Source organism: Malania oleifera, chromosome 12, assembly GCF_029873635.1.
Source record: "Malania oleifera isolate guangnan ecotype guangnan chromosome 12, ASM2987363v1, whole genome shotgun sequence".
In the NCBI taxonomy this organism is placed as follows: Eukaryota; Viridiplantae; Streptophyta; class Magnoliopsida; order Santalales; family Ximeniaceae; genus Malania; species Malania oleifera.
This window is the reverse complement of record NC_080428.1, coordinates 7,326,977-7,345,565: the sequence shown is the minus strand read 5'-3', so window position 1 is coordinate 7,345,565 and position 18,589 is coordinate 7,326,977. Positions and strand designations below refer to the sequence as shown.

The 18,589-nt window shown below is 38.5% G+C and overlaps 1 pseudogene; it reads left to right on the top strand.

Annotated features, from left to right (window-relative positions):
• The first annotated feature begins 252 nt into the window (after positions 1 to 252).
• The window catches only part of LOC131143807 (F-box protein SKIP24-like), a 35,434-nt pseudogene continuing 17,097 nt past the window's right edge, over positions 253 to 18,589 (top strand).

Below are 18,589 nucleotides of genomic sequence, written 5' to 3'. Positions count from 1 at the left end.
TCAACATTTTAATGGAGAGGCACAGCTTCACGTGGAGGAGCCGGCTATGGTTTAAGTAGTTGTATGGGCTGTGAGAGTATTTTTCATGAGATCAAATCTTTTTGGGTTCATTTTTACTCCTAAATTTTTAAAATTTATTTTTTGTTAAAATTATAAAGTAAATTTCATAGATGCTGACGTGGACTGTAAAATAGATACTAGAAATCCGGTGGTAAAATGGACACTAGAAATGGATACTAGAAATCCGTTTCTCATGGCTGTGCGCTGCCATGGAGGCTCTTGCAGAATCGTGCTCTAATAACCCTAACCCCACTCCCTTCCAATCTCCCCTATTCTAATTACCAAGTTTATTCACCCGCAGGGGGGGTGGAGAGAGAGAGAGAGATGTCTGTGCTACCAGACGAGCTCTGGAGACGAATACTGGAGATAGGGGTCACGGGTTTGAGTCTCGGCTACAAAGACCTCTGCTGCATCTCCATCTCTAGCCGACGCCTCCATAGATTGTCCACAGAAGACGTTTTCTGGTCCGCATTACTCTCTTCCGACTTCCCGGAAAGCCACCCTCCTTCTTCATCAAACTACACCCCATCTTCTTCCTCTTCTTCTTCTAAATCCCTTTACAGAATCAGGTGTTCTATCCGTCCCTCTGTTCTTGCGCTGTTTCTTTTCTGATAATAGTAGGAAAATGAAAGGAAAAAGGTTCATTTTTTTAAAAAAAAAAATTAAGAGGATTATTGCTCGGTTTTGAGCGCACTGATTGAGAGAATTTTACACCAAATGAATTAGGTTTGAGCGAGACCGAGCACGCAAACGTGCGGCCCATCATCGTGCAGTGCTTAGACTAGAAAGTCAAATCGCTGAGCATTCAAGAAGGGCTCAAGAGATAGAGCTTCGGTCGAGGGAAGAGGTTGAGAAATTGAAAGCAACGATTGCGGAGTTATCGAATTTGCAGAGGGTTAGGTAATTTTCATTTTCATTTTTTGTACGTAAATTTGTTATTCATTATGTGTGTAAAAAGTTGTGCGTTTACGCTGATTTTGTTGCAAATCAAGGGTTTGAAACTTTCGTTGTTGTGATACAAAACTTTGTCGTTGTATTGTTGGATTTGCCTTATTCTTGGAAGGGTTTTTATGCTGTTTGAAAGAAGATTGTAGTAGCAACTTGAACTTTATGTAATTGAGCAAAGTTTGCGTTGATTATAACGTCTTTAAACGAAAAAAGTTTGTTAAATGCTAAGCAAAAAGCATATTCGGATTTCTGAAGCTTTAAAAGTATTGATGGGAAGCTAACTGAATGATACATAAAGCCTTTAACTGTTTTTAGAAAAAAATATTTAGAAATTCAATTCAATCGTCTCCATAATGTTGACCTTTAATTGACTTTAAACATGCAGAACAATTTGATTGCTAACATTTCTAAGTATCTTGATGATTGGAAGGGTGCTCTTTATTCTTTGTGTGGCTGTATGACTTTGATTTAGACATCTTTTTACCTCATCACTTGCTTGCTGTTAGTTAGGATTCTAGTTGGCTGGCTGCAAATTTGGAGTGTGTGATTAGAGATTTCTATGGTTTAGTGTTGGTGAGAGGAAGGATCACTTCGTGAGTTGGGGGACAAGTTGTTTGTTGGTGAGGTTGAGGAAGGGGGGAGGGTGTGGGGGGCAAAGTGATTGTGACGTTTTGTGTTGGAAGTTAATTCTCTTTAGCATAAAATGATCAAAAGTATATTTGGTTTGCCAGAAAAGAAAAAAAAAAAAAGGGATGCTAATATTGGAATTAGTGGTACCCATTGGGAGGCCCTAGAAATTCATTTCATATATTTCTTCTTTATTTCTTTCCTTGGTCAAATACCATTTGGGTGATGGTTCTCAGACTCAGTTTTGGGAGGATTTGTGATTAGAAGAGTATCCTTTTTGGGTCGCTTTTATGCCTCTTTTGTATTTATAATTTTAATAATGCTTTTGTTTTTCTTTCTTTGGTTTTGCTGGGAATTTGTTTTCATGAGATTTTCATTGTTGAAGGGGCCTTAAGGATAGGGAGGTTGTTGAGTTCTATCTGTTGCTTGCTTGCTTGCTTGTTTATTTTGTTGGATTCATATTGACCTTCTTCTAGAAGGGATTCTAGGGTCTAGAGTTCAGATAGTTTTGGGGTGTTTTCCTGCAGATCTTTTTATTGTCAGGTGATTGGCTCTGATAGTCCTTTCCCTTTTGTCAATCGTTTATGGCTAGCTAAAGTACTTTACAAGTTTAAATCTTTTATTTGGTTGATGATCCTTTCCAAGTTAACACCAATATTGCTACATATTAGGAGACCAAACAAGCCTTTACCTATTGATGTTTATGTGATGGATTATGGTAGTGGTTGGTCGTACTCACTTTTTCTTGGCATTGTTCTGTGGTTTGGAGATTATGGAACTGACTCTTTGGTTAATTTGGTGAGTATTGGGTGTGTTTGGTTCTTTGGAAATGACATTGATGAACTCCTTTAGATGTTTTGGAAGGTGTAATGGCTACAAAGTGGTGGATTTGTGCAATCTTTGTCGTGTCCTCTTGAGAATTTGTATGGATTCTTCTGTCGAAGTATTTCAATTAAAAAATGAATTGCATTTGAAAATGAGAAGAATAATAATGTACTATGATAAGCAATGTAGCCTTCCTCAGTTTGTTAATTTTTAAACTCTACGCTCTTGCTGAGTAGGATCTTGTAATTTGTTCTGTAATTTCCTTCAAGGCAAGCATCCGTATCTTTGAATGTGTGGCAGCCAGATGTTATCCGGGACAGGCCAAAAGCAGTTAGTTGAGCAGTGTGTTGTGCCAGTTGAATCTCGGATAAATACACTTGAGATGGAAATTAAACTTTGTAGGCAGCTGATTGCAGGACTTGATAAGGCCCATGTAAGCATTTTTTTAAATGTGTATTTCTCTCTAAAATACAACATGTGTTTGATGAGATATTGTGGGGAATGCTTATGATGGCTGTGTATATCGCATGGCAGAGAGAAGAGAAACGAAGACTGCAGAAAGCAAAGGAGCAGTTAGCATCCATGAATTATCACCCCTTGCAAGATAACAAGTTAACTACTATTGTGGTTGATGAACATAACATTAAGAGGAAGAAATTGAAGAAATGTGTTTATGGTATGGCTCTAAGTTCTTTATTCAATAAAACTTCACTACATATTCATTTTAATCTGTGAGCTTTTAAGCCTGATGCCTTTTTTATTTGCACATATGTTGACTCCTGATTTTACTTGTTTCTCCTCTGTTCTGATTTTTTTTTTTCTATTTTCATTCCCCCTTCCGCTCTTCATTGGAAGTTAAGTTGCATTGGTGTAATGGATTTCTTGGGTTTCTTTTTTTTTTTTTTTTTGCTTTCCTCCTCCCTCCTCCCTCCGTACTATTCTTGACAATATCTGATGCTGTTTTTCATTTTGATTTTTTTTTTTCACTCTTTTGAACTACTGATGAGGTTTAGAGTACAACCTTGAGCATTAGTGTACTTCTTTCACTAATATTCATTGAGGTTGGACTGCAGTAATGAAAAGAACCTGTTCTCACTGGAGTTCAATCTCAAATTTTATTGAAGAATGTTCTTCTCTATATCAGTGAGAAACTTTTATTTGTTTCATTTTGTTTTAGTGACTAATTTTTGGTGGGGCATGGACCAGCACACACTTAACTGAATCACTGCCATAGAATATGATAACTTAATTGATGAAATGCCCTGAGGAACTTAAATCAATATCATGATTTTCTATAATGTGTCATATTACATAATATGCATACTCTTTGATCATAGGGCTAGTTGAAAAAACCATTAAACAAAGTTAGAACAACTTATTATCAGTATACCAAAGTGATTTTTTATTATTAGTACTTTGCTGAAGATTGTGCTGATTCTGCTTAATAGTAACTGGTTAAAATTTATCCACCACTTTTCTTGAATGGAGGATACATAGCCTTTATGTTATCATATTCTCTTCAGACCTGCTTCCATACCGGGGCTGGTGATTGGAGACAATCATATATCTTTTAATGAGAAAGGATAACTTGTTGCAGATTCTACAATGCTTATTGTCAATATTGCATCAGATAATGAGAAATTGTGAACAATTGTGAGCAATATTGTGAGTTGGTGGCACACTTGCCTTTTATTTATTTATTCATTTATTCTTTATCATTATTTTTAAAATTTGAAGTAGACAAGTGGAGTTTTCATCATCTTTCTTGAGGATTTTTAATTTATCGAAATCATCACTTGACATTAGAAGATGGATTCCTTGGTAAAAATAAAAATTAGGTGCGAAGTAGGTTGATGGGGGAGGGGCCATTTGTAATGGAAGAGATGAGAAAGGCAAGTGATTGGAGATGATAGGGATAAAGCTCTAGGGTCTGAATGGTTTTACTTTGGCTTTTTTCCAGGATAGTTGGGATGTTTTGAAGGATGATGTAATGAGTTATTTCGGGGAATTTCATAAAAATGTAGTGTGTAAAAGCATTAATTCCTCTTTTATTGCACTCATTTTCAAAAAAGAGATGTCGAGGAAGGTCATAGATTTTAGACCAATTAGTTTAGTAACTAGCGTGTAAAGTCTTGTCAAGGAGACTTAGGGTGAGTTCGACCCCCCTTTTTTTGCCTCAACTTCTCCTTTTCAAAAGTAAAAGTTGGATCGCACGTGTTTGGTAAACAACTTTTTTAGCTTTTAAAAGCCAACTTTTAGCTTTTTTGGTGAGCTTTTTCTTCAACAAATTATTTAGTTCCATTGTTTTCCTTAATTTTTTTTGAATATTACATAACAATCAATGCATTAATTATATTTTCTAAAAATATATATCTATTTTAGTCATTTTAAAATACTTTTAGGCACCTTACAATTTTTTTGCCAAACACTAAAGTCAGCTTTTTCTTTCTAACAACTCCTTTTTTCACAGGAAGGCCAAACATTTCTAAATCAATATAAAAAAAAACTCATTTTCATCAGCTGTTTTTAAAAAGAAATCCTTTTAAAAGCTACAGGAGGGGCAAACTAAGCCTTAGGGAGGTGTTTGGGGATACTATTTCATTAGCCTAGTCTACTTCTGTTAAAGAGAGACAAATTCTGCATGCGATTCTGGTAGCTAATGAAGTGGTTGAGGATGTTGAATGGAGGTAATCAGGGAATTATTTTTAAATTAGATTTTGAGAAAGCTTATATTGAACATAGTGTATAGTTTTTTGTCCCACATCGGAATGTTAGGATAACCTCATTCTCTTGTATAGCTATATATACATCTCAAAGTTGTAAGCTAAGTACACCAAGTGATACACTTCCTCTTGTATAGTTATCTCTATTTTACTTTCTTCTTGGTATCAGAGCAAGGTTGGGTTCCTTGTTTAAGGTCCGGGTTCTCAATTGAGTCATATGCTCGGCACTCACCACGTATGTGGTGTTTGTGCATCAGAAAACTTTATTGGTAGTAGGTTGAGTCGTATCCTCTGTACTTGCCACTTTTAGTGGATCTTGTACATCAGAAAACTTAGTCTACTATTTCCCTAGTGACTCTGTTGATTTTTCTGGCGACTTTTCAGTGCCCTTTCTTGGTGCTTTCCGGTGACTTCCGCAACTTTTTGTCAACCTTTCTGGCGACTTCTGACAACTTTTTCAGCAACTTTCTTGTCCTTAATTTTTTTTGCCAATTTTCGGCATTTTTCTGACCATTATTCCGGCGACTTGCTTTGCTTTGCTGCATCGATACTTTTGCAGCCTATTCCTCTTCTTTACAATGGCTATCACGGACGGTGATATTCCATGCCCTGACTTATCTCTTGCTCAGACTGCTCATGTTCAGAAGGTAACCAGCATTCTTTTGAATGGTCGCAACTTTCATGCCTGGTCACAATTCCTTCGCTTATATTTGGGGGCTATATCAAGGCTGAGTGGTTGTTAGGATTGGAGTTTCACCCTGCTAATATTGATTCGGCTCATCGACAGTGGTCCATTGACAACTGTGTCATCCTGGGATGGATATTTGCTTCTATGGAAGATCGCCTCTACAAGATGTTATGTTTCACGGTACTGTTCATAGCCTTTGGTCTGCCTTGACCAAAATGTTCACCCACACAAGGTGTGAGGCTTGGATTTTTGAGCTTTATTGGGAGCTTCACCAGGAGACCTAGGCTTCTTTGGGTTTGTCTGTGATTGACTTCTTCGGCTATCTCCAATCTCGGTGGGAGGAGCTCGCCTAGTATGAGCCTCTTTCTGAGTTTCCTACCGAGGCAGCAGCTATTGAGGCAAAGCGCTAGGATCATCAGTATCCCTATCAATTCTTGATGGGTTTAAAACCTAAGTTTGAATCACTCCGGACTCAGATTTTGAACACATTCTCGGTGCCCTCTTTGTACGAGGCATTTGCAATGATTGATGGTGATGATCGGCGACGACGCCTTCTCCCTGGATTTGCTTCTTCTATTGTGCCCGAGCAGGTTGCCCTTGCAATCCCTACTGGTGCTAGGTCTGTTGACCGCAAAACTCGATTCTTCTAGCACTGCCAACAGAATAATCACACCATTGAGCGCTGCTTCATTCTCCACCCTAAGCTGTTGGAGCGTTGCTCCAAACAGACCTCTCATGGTCATGGCCATGGCAAAGGTTAGGGACCTTCTAACATTGGAGCTGTTGCAGAATCTCTTCCTGCACCTTCGGCTTCTCTTACTCCTGCACTTGCTATTGCTCCAGATTTCTCTCAACTCCAGGCTCAGCTTACTCAGCTTTAGTCTCAGATTAGTCTCCTTGCCTCTACTGCACTGACTGCATCCTTCTCTACAAGCTTACATTTGTTGTAGGTAACCCTATTGCCTTTTAAGTAAGTCTGGCACGCTTGGTGGCACACTCGTTTGAATACTGGACTCAGGGGCCAAACAACCATTTGACAGTGAGATCTTTCATTACATCCCTTGTCCCTTCGTTGGTTCGTTACCTATCCGCATTGCCGATGGTAACTCTTGCTCCCATTCATACCCAAGGCACTGCCTATTTATCCTCGACTCTATCCTTCTTCCCTATTTATTATGTTCCACAATTTTCCTATAACTTGCTGTCTGTTAGCGGTATTGCCAATAATAACTGTGCTGTGGTTTTTTCACCCAACTCTTGTTACTTGCAGAACTTGAGTTCGAGGAAGATTTTTGGTAGGGGCTTTGAAAGGGACGGGCTCTACTACTTTGGCAATCCCGCCTCCTGGCATCCTCTTCTGGCTTTCAGGCATCTGTTTTGCCTATGAGGTTTTCCTCTATTTCTCTTAAAAAGCTTGGATTTGTGGCATGCCCGTTGGGACATGCAATTTTAAAATATTTTTTTTGGCTGTTTCCAAAATTTAATAAAGCTTGCAAGAATTTTAATTTTTAGTGTGCTACTTGCAAATTATCTAAGCATGTTCGTTCATCTTATCCGTCTCGTATGCACCGTTCTCTTGCAGCTTTTGATATTGTTCATAGTGATGTTTGGGGCCCCTCCCCTATCTCCTCACTCACTCAGCATCGATATTATGTCACCTTTATTGACGATTACTCCTATTGTACCTAGGTCTACCTCATGGAAAATAAATCCGAAGTTTTCACTCATTTTCAGGCTTTCCTACGAATGATTAAGACTCAATACAATACCGTGGTTTGTATCTTGAGGTCTGACAATGGCCGTGAGTCCCTCAATAATGAGTTTTGTGTTGAATGTGTCAACAGGGTATTCTCCAACAGCTGACATGTCCCTACACTCCTGAATAGAATGGTGTGGTTGAACGCAAAAATCACCACATCATGTCTATTGTCCGTTGTCTTCTTCAGGGAATGCAAGTCCCCAAGTCTTATTGGCCTCACGCCGTTCTCACTGTAGCTATCTCTCAATTGTACCCGAGTCGCGCATTTCAGAATTCTACTCCACTTCATGTTTTTGCGTACTGATAGGTCCCTTTTCTCTCTTTTCCCTAGAGTGTTTGGATGCACGTAGTTTGTTCATGACCGGAGTCCTTCTCGGACCAAGCTTGATGATAAGGCCATCCAGTGCATTTTTCTAAGGTATTCCCCTATATCTAAGGGATATCGCTGTTATGATCTTGTTGGTTAGCACATTTATCACTCTTGATGTCACGTTCCATGAGACTATCCCCTTCTACACTGACTCCTCTCCTTCCATATCTCCACTAGTGCCATCTCCACTTCCTCGACTTGAGCTTATCTTTCTCCCATCTGTACCAATGCCCTCTTCTCTAGTGTCGTCTTCATCTTCTGAGCTTGCTACCTCTGCCCCATTGGGCAAGACCATATCTCTCTCATTCCACAATTTTACACTCGCCGACCATGCCCTTTGGAGCCTCTGCCGGCATCTTCACCGAGCTTAGGTATGTCTCTTATAGTCCTTGATCCCCCTACTCCCTCTTCACGACATCCTTCTCGTATCCGTCGAGCTCCTAATAGAATTTCTTTAGCCTATTCTACTGACTACCCCTATCTCCCAAGATCTCTTCTCATTAAGATATTTCCTCGAGTTATCGAGCCTTTTTGGGACAGGTTGATGCTATTTTCATACTTCGCTCAGTTCATGAGGCCCTCCAGGACCCAAATGGGTTGCAAGTCATGCGTACTGAGATGGAAGCTCTACAGAAGCAGCATACTGTGGGATCTGTTCCCCTCCTTCAGGTGCACGCACGGTGGGCTATAAAAGGGTGTTCATAGTTAAGCCCTTTGCAGATGGTACTGTTGACAGGTATAAAGCCCGCTTGGTAGCCAAGGGTTTACACAGATTCCAAGTCAGGATTTTCATGCTACATTTGCTCCTGTGGCGAAGGCTTACTACTGTTCGCCTCCTAATCTCTTTGGCGGTTTCTTTCACTTGACCCTATATATCAGCTTGATGTCAAGAACGCCTCTTGAATGATGATCTTACTGATACTATTTACATGGATCCCCCTCCTGTTTTTTTTGCTCAGGGGGAGTATTCTGAAAAGGTGTGTACATTGCGCAGTCCTTATATGGGCTTAAGCAATCATGTCGTGCATGGTTTAGAAGATCAGTGATGTGGGTCCTCTTTATGAGATTTATTCAGTGCCAGTCATACCACACTTGCTTTATTCAGCGTCTCTCCCATGGTCCTTGCACCATTATCTCTGTCTATGTGGATGATTCTATTGTTACCAGTAGTGACTTGTCTAGAATTGCTCAGATTTGAAAGGACTTGGGGGACACCTTTGACATCCAAGGATTTGAGACCTCTCAAGTATTTCTTGGGCATTGAGATAGTACGCTTTCGCAAGGGGCATTTCCCTTTCTTAGCGGAAATATGCCCTAGATTTCCTTATGGACCTGGTATGTTGGGATGTCAGCCTGCTTCTACGCCCCTGGATCGTAATATTTCCCCTTCTGCAGAGTTCTAGTGATCTTTGATAAAAAAAAGAGACTCCTTCAGTTGTATTAGATACTTGCTGGTCGCCTCTCTATTTGACCAACACTTCGCCCTGATTGGCACTATGCAGTGAGCTAGTAAGTCGTTCAATGCTTGCCCTAGACTTCACATGTGATGACGTCTATCACATCCTTATGCTATGTGAAGACCTCACCTGATTGAGAATTATCTATTTATCTGAAATACAACCAGGTCTCTTTCGTGTTTACTGACGCTGGACTAATGCTGGTCCCAAGCGGACGGCGATCACCCCCTCTTGTTTTTGTACTTTCTGGGTGATCATCTTTATTTCTTGGAGAAGGAGAGCAGATGGGGTTTCCACCGTGCTTCTGTTTAGGACCTGTTACGATGCTAGGCACAAGGTCCTGTAGATATGTTGCTAACGCTCCTCCCTATTTGACTTTTCCTTGTGGACGGGCTCGTCTTTGTTGTTTTGTTACAACAGTCACTAATATCTCTCTCTTTTGATCATTCTGCAATGAGAGGACAAGCATATTTGAAGTGTGGATAGTCACTCATAAGGAAAGTTTGTTTTGGGATTATCCTCCCCACGTAATCTTCTCCAAAGGTCGATTTGCTTATGTCTCACCAAGTCGGTTGTCCCAGGGTTATTATAGAATAGCTGTCTCCAACTTTTTGACTGTCAACATCTTGTTTCAATTCCTTGAGGGGGAGTATTGAACATAGTTATAGTTTTTAGTCCCTACTCGGAATGTGGATAAACTCACTTCTTGTAGACTAAATACATCTCAAAGTTGGTAAGGAGAAGTACACCAAGTTGATTCACTTCACTCCTCTGTAATAGTTCTCTCGCTTTTACTTTCTCTGCTTTGATATGGGTAATTTGGGGATTTCTAGATAGGTATGGTTAGAGGGCTTGGGTTTGTCTATGATGTATAGGGTCATAAGGTTCCAATTTTTCTATGGTTATTAATTGGTTAGCCTAAGTATGGTTTGGGATGTCCACGGGGTTAAGGTGATTTGTTATCTCCGTTCTTGTTCACAGTTGGTTGCGTGGGTTGGAAGTACTGCTGTAGTGTGTGCTCAAATTATGGTGTATTAGGTGTCTGGGAGTAGGTAGGATAGGTGGAATGTCTAACTTACAATTTGCTGAGATAGTCTATTTAGTCTTTAGAGAATTTACGGAGAATTTTTCAGGATACTTGTTAAAGTGTTTTTAAAAGATTTCAAGATGAGCTAATTGGGGCAAAGTGGTTATTGACAGTTAAGGGAGTGTGTAGATTTTAGATTCCCTTGCGGGTGCAATTGTCGTCTGGGCCCATTCATTGTCTTGGCCTTCCCTCTTGGGGTAATTCCTTTGTCCCACCGCTTTTTGGGATCTGGTGCTTTAGAGGGTAGGGAAGATACAGGAGGCGATATTTTCCATTGGTGTAGGATACTCTCACATGCTTTATCTCTAATATGCCCTGTATGCTTCTTCCTTTTAAATTCCCATGAAATTTAGCCCAGGAGTTTAGGGAGCTTATGGAGAGTCTATATTGTAATGGTAGTGGGGAGGATAAGAGGGATCACATCTGGTTAGTTGGGAGTGGGTTAGGAGATCAAAGTCTGATGGAGGCCTGAGCTTGGTTGTGGTTTGTAAAAGCCATGTCTTTAATAGTCAAACGTTATGGAGAATCCCCTGGAGGTGTTCCTTACCATAAAGTATAAATAGAAAGGATGATATTCATAGAATGAGTGGGATTCTAGAAAGAGTTGGAACGGTGCTTATGCATGCCCGTGGCAATTTAGCTCTTAGATTTCTGTTTTTTCTTTCCTCTCTACAAATTTTCTTTTGGGAAGATATTTAGTGCGGGTGAGACTCCTTGGAATCCTTTGTGTGCCGGCGATTGTGTAGAATTTCATCTGTGCTTGATGCTCCTATATTGATTCTTTTCTTCTAATAGTGGTCTCATTTTGGGACTTCCGTTTCTGTAGGGTTTCACGAGAGAGAGAGAGAGTCGGAATGCATTCATTGCACAAAACAAGGGGTGGCGTATGGCTTGGATAGGGGACTTCTTGGATTGGCTTCGATTTTTTGGCTGCATGTTGGGCGTATTCTTTTGGTTTTTTTGAGGGTCTGATATCGCTTTTGGGACTCCAAAGGGGATTGGAAGTCAGCATTGATGTATATACGGTAGTTTGCTTTTTTTACCTTTTGATGTTTGCTGCAAGGCGGATGGCTTGTTGATCTTGGACAGAAAGCGGTACCTTGGAAGATTCCTTGCTCGATAATCTATTAATAAGTTGGGTTCAAAGAATTGTTGGTTTAGTTTAGTAGGTTTTGTGTTTACTATTAAGTAGTAATGATTATGTGTATTTGGGGGTTGTTTTATCAGTTTGTCTAATGTAGGGGTTTGTTTTGAAGTCATGTTGTTTTCGGATTATCTTATTTCAGTGTAGAGGCTTTCTCATAATAGTGTTGTGAAAGCCATTTGTAATGCGGCAATCTTTTTGAATATGAAGTGGCAGAAGTGAACATGATTTCCCCCGGTATCATCCTCTCTCCTCCCTTCCCTCCTTTCTGCTCATCAATTTCTTTTTATCTCTTCCCATCTGCATCCCTTGATCTGCCTGCAATCTCAAGTCCTCTTTTTCTTGTAATACGAATATAAGGTAAATAATCAAAACAGCTGATTAGCTGCCCCTGAGAAACGTGTACTTCTAAGTGGTGTAGCATGACACCTACCATACCTGAAACTCAACAGATTTGCTAGGTAACTATGGTTTCGTATTTGCTTTTGATTAGACATAGGGTACAAGCACAACCATACAATAATACGAAAAAGCCCTGTTGGGTTTGTCATTTTTTCAACAATTTTGAGATTTTAACTGAAAAGAACCTCTCCCCTTGTTTAAAAAGCTTTGAAGAATCGTTGCTGCATTTGGATACCAAAAAAATTCACAATCATGGTCAAAACCCGAGGTTCTTTTATCCCTCTAGTTTCATATTTCACTTCCTCCTTCCCTAACAGTGACGAGTTCCCTGCTGCATGTGAAGGTGCTAGAAGTAAATTTCCAGAGATGCATTCTGTTGAACATTGATGGACATCGCTTGGAATTCACTGCAAACTTTGCTCACTTATTTTTTTCTTTTCCTTGTGACTTTGTGCTACATTTTATGTAAGCCCATTTCTTTCATTGCTTTATCCAACACAATGACTCTGTGTTTTTCACAACCTCCTTTTTTCTAATGACATCCGAGCTTCCTACCTGGGCAGCCCTTGGACCCACCAGGAGCAGCACAAACAATGAATAAACATCGTCACCAGCCACCCCCCATTGATAGATGCCTTGGAATTCACCAACAAACATTGATACGCTTCCGTGTTTTTCCGTTTTTTGGGAGCCTAAACTTGATTTTAATATCTAAATGACATTTTCAAATATGAAATATGTACAATACAACTCTGTATTCTTTCGAAAAAAAGCCGAACATGTTTTCTGTATTGGATGATCAAACAGGTTTTGGTTTAGCTTCAATTTAATTTCCTATTACTTACTACGGGGAATCGGCTCTCAAGCAGAGTACACTCCCCTGAAACACAAGGAAACTTCTCATCTGTAGACCCTGTTAATGAATTGGTTAATTTCGGCGAAGAAATGATGCCGAACCGTGCAACCCTATATATGCATGTGTAAACTCTGTTGTTTCTGTCTGTCCATATCCCTCTGGGGAAGGTTCCTGAAGGAGAGAAAAATGAGAGATTGGAATGTTTGGACATTGTGTGGCTGTCAGCATAATGGAGCAAACAATATTGTATTCTCCATTGTAGTGTGCAGCAAAGCATTGCATGTACTTGCCAGATGCTCTGCAATGGTGAGATTGTTGCTCATTGCCTTGGAATGTCAACAGTGAAGAAATTCAGTCAGCACGGGTAAATGTGGGATTAACTATGACTCTCTTAAGGTGTCAAATGTCTCATAAATCTAGTCATTGATATGCAATAATGGATTAACGATTCACTTGTTGTCATGTCTACTATCTAGAGCGAAACCATGAGTTTGCATATTAGTGGGAAAGAAGCCTTGTTTGGCTGACTCTAATTCACTTATAAATGACTTGCTAGTTGTTAGTGATAGGTGGGAGCTGGAAATGGTGTAGAATGATGATGTTTTTGATAGCCTCTATTATTTAAGACTACATCCTTTCTGAGGCTTTATTTATTGATTAGACAGGGTGGCTTGAAATGGGAAGGAGTACCGGTTTCATCACCATGGTGTATGACTTTTTTGTTGCTAAGAAAGGACTGGGTATTCCCAAGGTCAAGTTTTAATTAGACTCGCTTGCACTAGCGATTTCTGTTTGCCTGCATCAGATGCCATTCATTGTCAGTGCACGATAAAAGCTTAATAACTAACTGATCTAGCCGCAGTGGAGTTTCAATGATTGAATGTGTGGTGACTAGGGGAATGTTCTTTGGAGGGGGGATAATTCAAATCAACATTTCCTAGCTGTTTGAGGAGGCATTCAATTGTTGATATTATTGTAGATGATTTGTGCGAGTGCAGTTGGCAAGTGGCCCGACCATCCCAAAGCCTTACAGAACCATGGACTGTGATGTCACTAACGGGTGGGCATTGGATAATAGAAACAGTACAATTTTCAAAGGGTCTTCATTGTCCCGAAATCTGCCTCCATGAGTGATGCGATTTTTGTTTGTTTTCCTGCTGCGTAAGTGCTAGGCGCTGCCTGAATTCCATCTGTACAACCTGGGCCCTTTGAAGAATATTTTCCCCAAGTGTGGGATTGTTATTTAAGCTAGCCTTATGAAGTAAGTTCATCATCTGTGACTTTACTCCATGTTTGATTGGGATACGAACGGGCATAACTTTTTTGTTGATTCTTTTCTCCGCAGGAGAAGCAGGCGAATAATATTTTAAGAGTGGGCTGCTGTGGCGTCTGGATCAACGAGCTTGCAGTTTCCAGTCTCCCCTCTCATCTCGTGTTTAATATGGCCATTGAGACTTGTCGGTCCACGACGAGGTGACAAGCGCACTGTAAGATGCATGGCATTGGGGAATGCACCAAGGATCACTTAGCAAAGGCACAAGGAAGTAATTGAGTTTGTTTCGCTGAAAACTGAGAGTTTTAGGTTGAATTCAATCAATCTTTGGTGTAAAAAAAAAAAAAAAAATAGTTTTTTGTTTTTTTATTTTAGATTTTCTAATAACACAGATAATCGTTTATTTTTCAATTTTCAAGATTTATGTAGAATGTTGATGAAGTAAAACGAAATGGTTTTTCAACTTTCTATACAAATTCAAAAATTTTTTATTTGGAAAGTTGAAATGAAAACTTGTTGTACTATTTGCGTGGCCTTGTACATTTTTTCAATTTGATTAAGTACTTTTGGAAGCATGAATGTGAGGGTTTGAATTTGGATGCGTGTCATGTATTGATCAGACAATGCTCTTCGATTTCAGGCGGAAGCAATCACATGGTGCCATTTTGGTTAGTTCATTGCCTCCATTGGTGTAACTTTGTGCTGTGTCTGGACTGAAAATTGGGGGTCCAATTTATCACTGTTTCTTTCTCCTTGTAATTTTGTGATAATAAATAGACAGATTTTTGACAAGATAAGGTTGTCCGCTAATTTATATTCACTATTAATCTATCGGAGGTTATTTGTTTTTTTTTTTTTTTTTCCCAAAGCCATTTAGGCCTGTTTAGAATTTAAAAATATAAGAAGGAGGGAATGTGTATGATATTTGTTTTTTAATAGTTGGTTACTGGCAATGAAGGAAGGGATAAATAAAAATATGTAACAAATAATGATAAATTTAAATTTACACATGAATAAGATTTGATTATTCTTAGTTTAATCATGTTGGAACAAGGAGTATGATGGAAATTGTATTTTACTTTTTATTTCATTTTTCTTTTTTTTCTTTTTTTATTAAATTCTTGATGTAAACAAGACTTGATAGATGATATCATATTAAAGACGGTTTGCACGAGTCTATTTGAATTTTCTTTTCATTAAAAAGTGGGTTCAATAAATGAATTTGAAAAAAATAACTAGTGCTTATTCATAGCTATGAAGGGATTTGGCACTACGTTTATTTTCATATTTGAGGTTTTTTTTTGTGCACAAGTACAAGATAGTTGTTTGAAAAATGAATTTTAAGGTATTTAAATCTACTAGTAAATAAAAATTCACTAGTGTGAGTCATCTAAAAGACGAGAATTTGAGAACACTAACTAAAGCATTGAAATCTCTTCATCCCCAGCCGTGTATATTGCCATTTTTTATGCTATTTATTTTCTAATTTTGGGACACAAGTCTCATTGAAAAGTCCTTGAAATGTATAAAAATGATTTTAGATAATTAATGACTTTCAAGATTTTCATGGGATTTTTGAACGTTGGATTCCTAACTATCTCCCTAGAATGTAAAAAAAAAAATAAAAAAAATAAAAAAAAATAAAAAAAAATCGTTGTATGGGCGAGGCGTAAATTTTTTGAAATTTTCATATGAGTTCACATATTTTTTTTTTTTTCCGTCCATCAAGCATTAGCATCAACAAGTGGTTGTCATCGCCCTCACTGCAAAAATGGTCATGGACTTGCAACTAATAAATCAGTTCGTCATAAACTTTATTTTTGTTGCCATTCCAGATCCAAGTTCTTTCTTGAAATTGATCTATTCCAATTAAAACCTAGCATCATCAGGAACTGGTGGAGGTTGGTGATGAGCGCAAAACAACTTTGGTAGAATTGGTATCAAGTTTATGTCCTTATCTCTCCCTCCTTCCATATTTGTATTTAGAGAAGTCTTGGGGAAACCCGAGATCATTGAACCATAGATTTGATCCTTGGACTTGGCCCTAATCACTATTCCTTAAGTCCTAACCTAGGCCTCCTAGCTCCGAGAAGGAAGATAGCCCAACATTATATGCCTGTTCGACACCAAGAGAGCTCCCCTTACACGTTTGCCATACCATAAGCTACTCATGGACTGTATGTTAAACCTTGGTAGGATGGTTTCTTGGGTTTAGAACATGGGAAACATGGTTTTCATTTGCAATTATAATTTATATTTCCCTATATTTTTTGCTATATTCTTGCTTGAGTTTTTTGGTTTCGCTGTTCATCATTTAAGTTTTTGATATTTGTTTAGCGGGGAAATAGATAAAGTGGCTACTTAGATGTATATTGGACTCAGAGGGAAGGCAATTGTTCACTTTTTGACTTACATTCCAAAAAGTAGAATCTCTTGAGAGGAAAATGGCATGTAAAGTTAAAGTGGAGATTTTGGTGTACAGCCGGTGTTGTGTGTGTTATGTTTCTAGTGGTTGGTGGTTTGGAGCAAGCCACATTTTAGGGTGTACGAGTATAGTGACATGTAATGTTTTTGGGAGAATGATTGGCCCTTTTTATTTTTTTTATTTTATTTTGAAACAATCTATGTTAAGTTTCAGTGAAGATGAGGTTTTCATTTAATAATCATGTGTTTAAGACGGCAAGGCAATATGATTGCTCATGGAAATTTCATTTGTAAGTTTTAGATTAATGTTATTGATATGCATGCGGTATAAGGTACATCATGAAATGAAGGCGGCAATATGGGGAAAAAAAAATATAAAATGCTTGGGAAATATGCAAAAATAGATGCAAAAACAATGGGGAAATGTAAGAATAAGATGCAAAGTGTACAATGTAAGATAGGTGCATATTGCAAACAAGATAGACCCAACGACAAAAACATGATTTGATAATTCATCAATTCATTAAATAGGGGGTGATTCCATAATGTATCAATTAAATAAAAAACAACGTATTGCCTTTGTCCATACTGAAATCCATTAGCAAAACAACTTTCCATATATTACGAGCTAAAAGGATATTAAAAAAAAAAAAAAAAACGCAAACCAAAGATAGTTGCGTCTTGGAGGCTTTTTGTACACACCCAACTTAATTGTGTTGTCGTCCTACTCCATAATCCAGTTACAACAACTTCCTACACTGCTTATCCAAAAGGGGGATTGTTGGGCAAGTTAATGCTGTGGGAAACAAATGAACTTACAACGTAACAACCAACATAAATTACTAAATTACAATCATACAGATTATATTGAAAGTAATAGAATAATGACACGAGAATTACTGGTTTCGACATGTATAACATCTATGAAGCAAATTTTAATTAATTTCACAATCTTGTGGTCCAAGACAGAGAGTTACATCAACAACATGTATAAATAACATTTCCAAGGTTTCCATGCGAACCCATCTATCAACTTCCTAATTCAAAATTGAAAACCGAGCGCTGGATTAACCTAGCAAACCATAGACATTTAGACATACCGTCGACGATTAGTTGAGCCAAACAAGGGATGTAACAGGAACAAATTCATATCGACTGTTTTATACTCTGCATCCGGACAAACCATCAATGTTGATCGTGCTCAACTTATGGGTTAGAAACCAAGTCCTTTCATAGTTCGCTACTTTGGTTCTCATTTCTAACCTTGAGTATCCAATTAGCGAAAACAAAGTCCCAAATTGCGAATTGAGACCAGTTCTAACCTCATCTTGTAGGGTTAAAACTTATCTTAAGCTGCCATTATGGAACAATAATATCTCACGATTTCAAAGGTTAATCGCCCATTAGACGAAAGTAACATCCATAGTTTCACTAGTATGTTCGTATTTGAACTTCGAGTATCAATGGGGGGGGAAGTGAGGTCCCACATTGCATATTGGACTGGTTCTAGCCTAATCCCTTGGGTGATGAGATGGATGATGTGAGAGCCTACTTACTTTAATAATACATTCCCCAGGTTCAAAATTAATCTCGTAGATCAAGTAGTAGTTCTTATTCATAATTATTTCCTTTTGGATGGGGAGTGTCCATATGGAAAAGAGGTCCATGAATAATACCAGTTAGAATAGGTGCATAGGTTTAAGGGATTTGTGAACCATAATGCGGCTGAAATTCTCATGTGTTTTTCAAACTATCACACACTTAGAACAAGTATGACGTTCTTAATTAACTAGTTTGTCTGTTTTGACCTATAGTGTCAAAATTTAGCAAAGGAAGTCAAATTGATGGGATCATTCTAACACAGCTAAAGGATTGAAAATGATCTGTGTGAGCTTCAGACCAAAATATTTGCAAATCTTCAAATCTATTTCATCTGTAAAACCAAG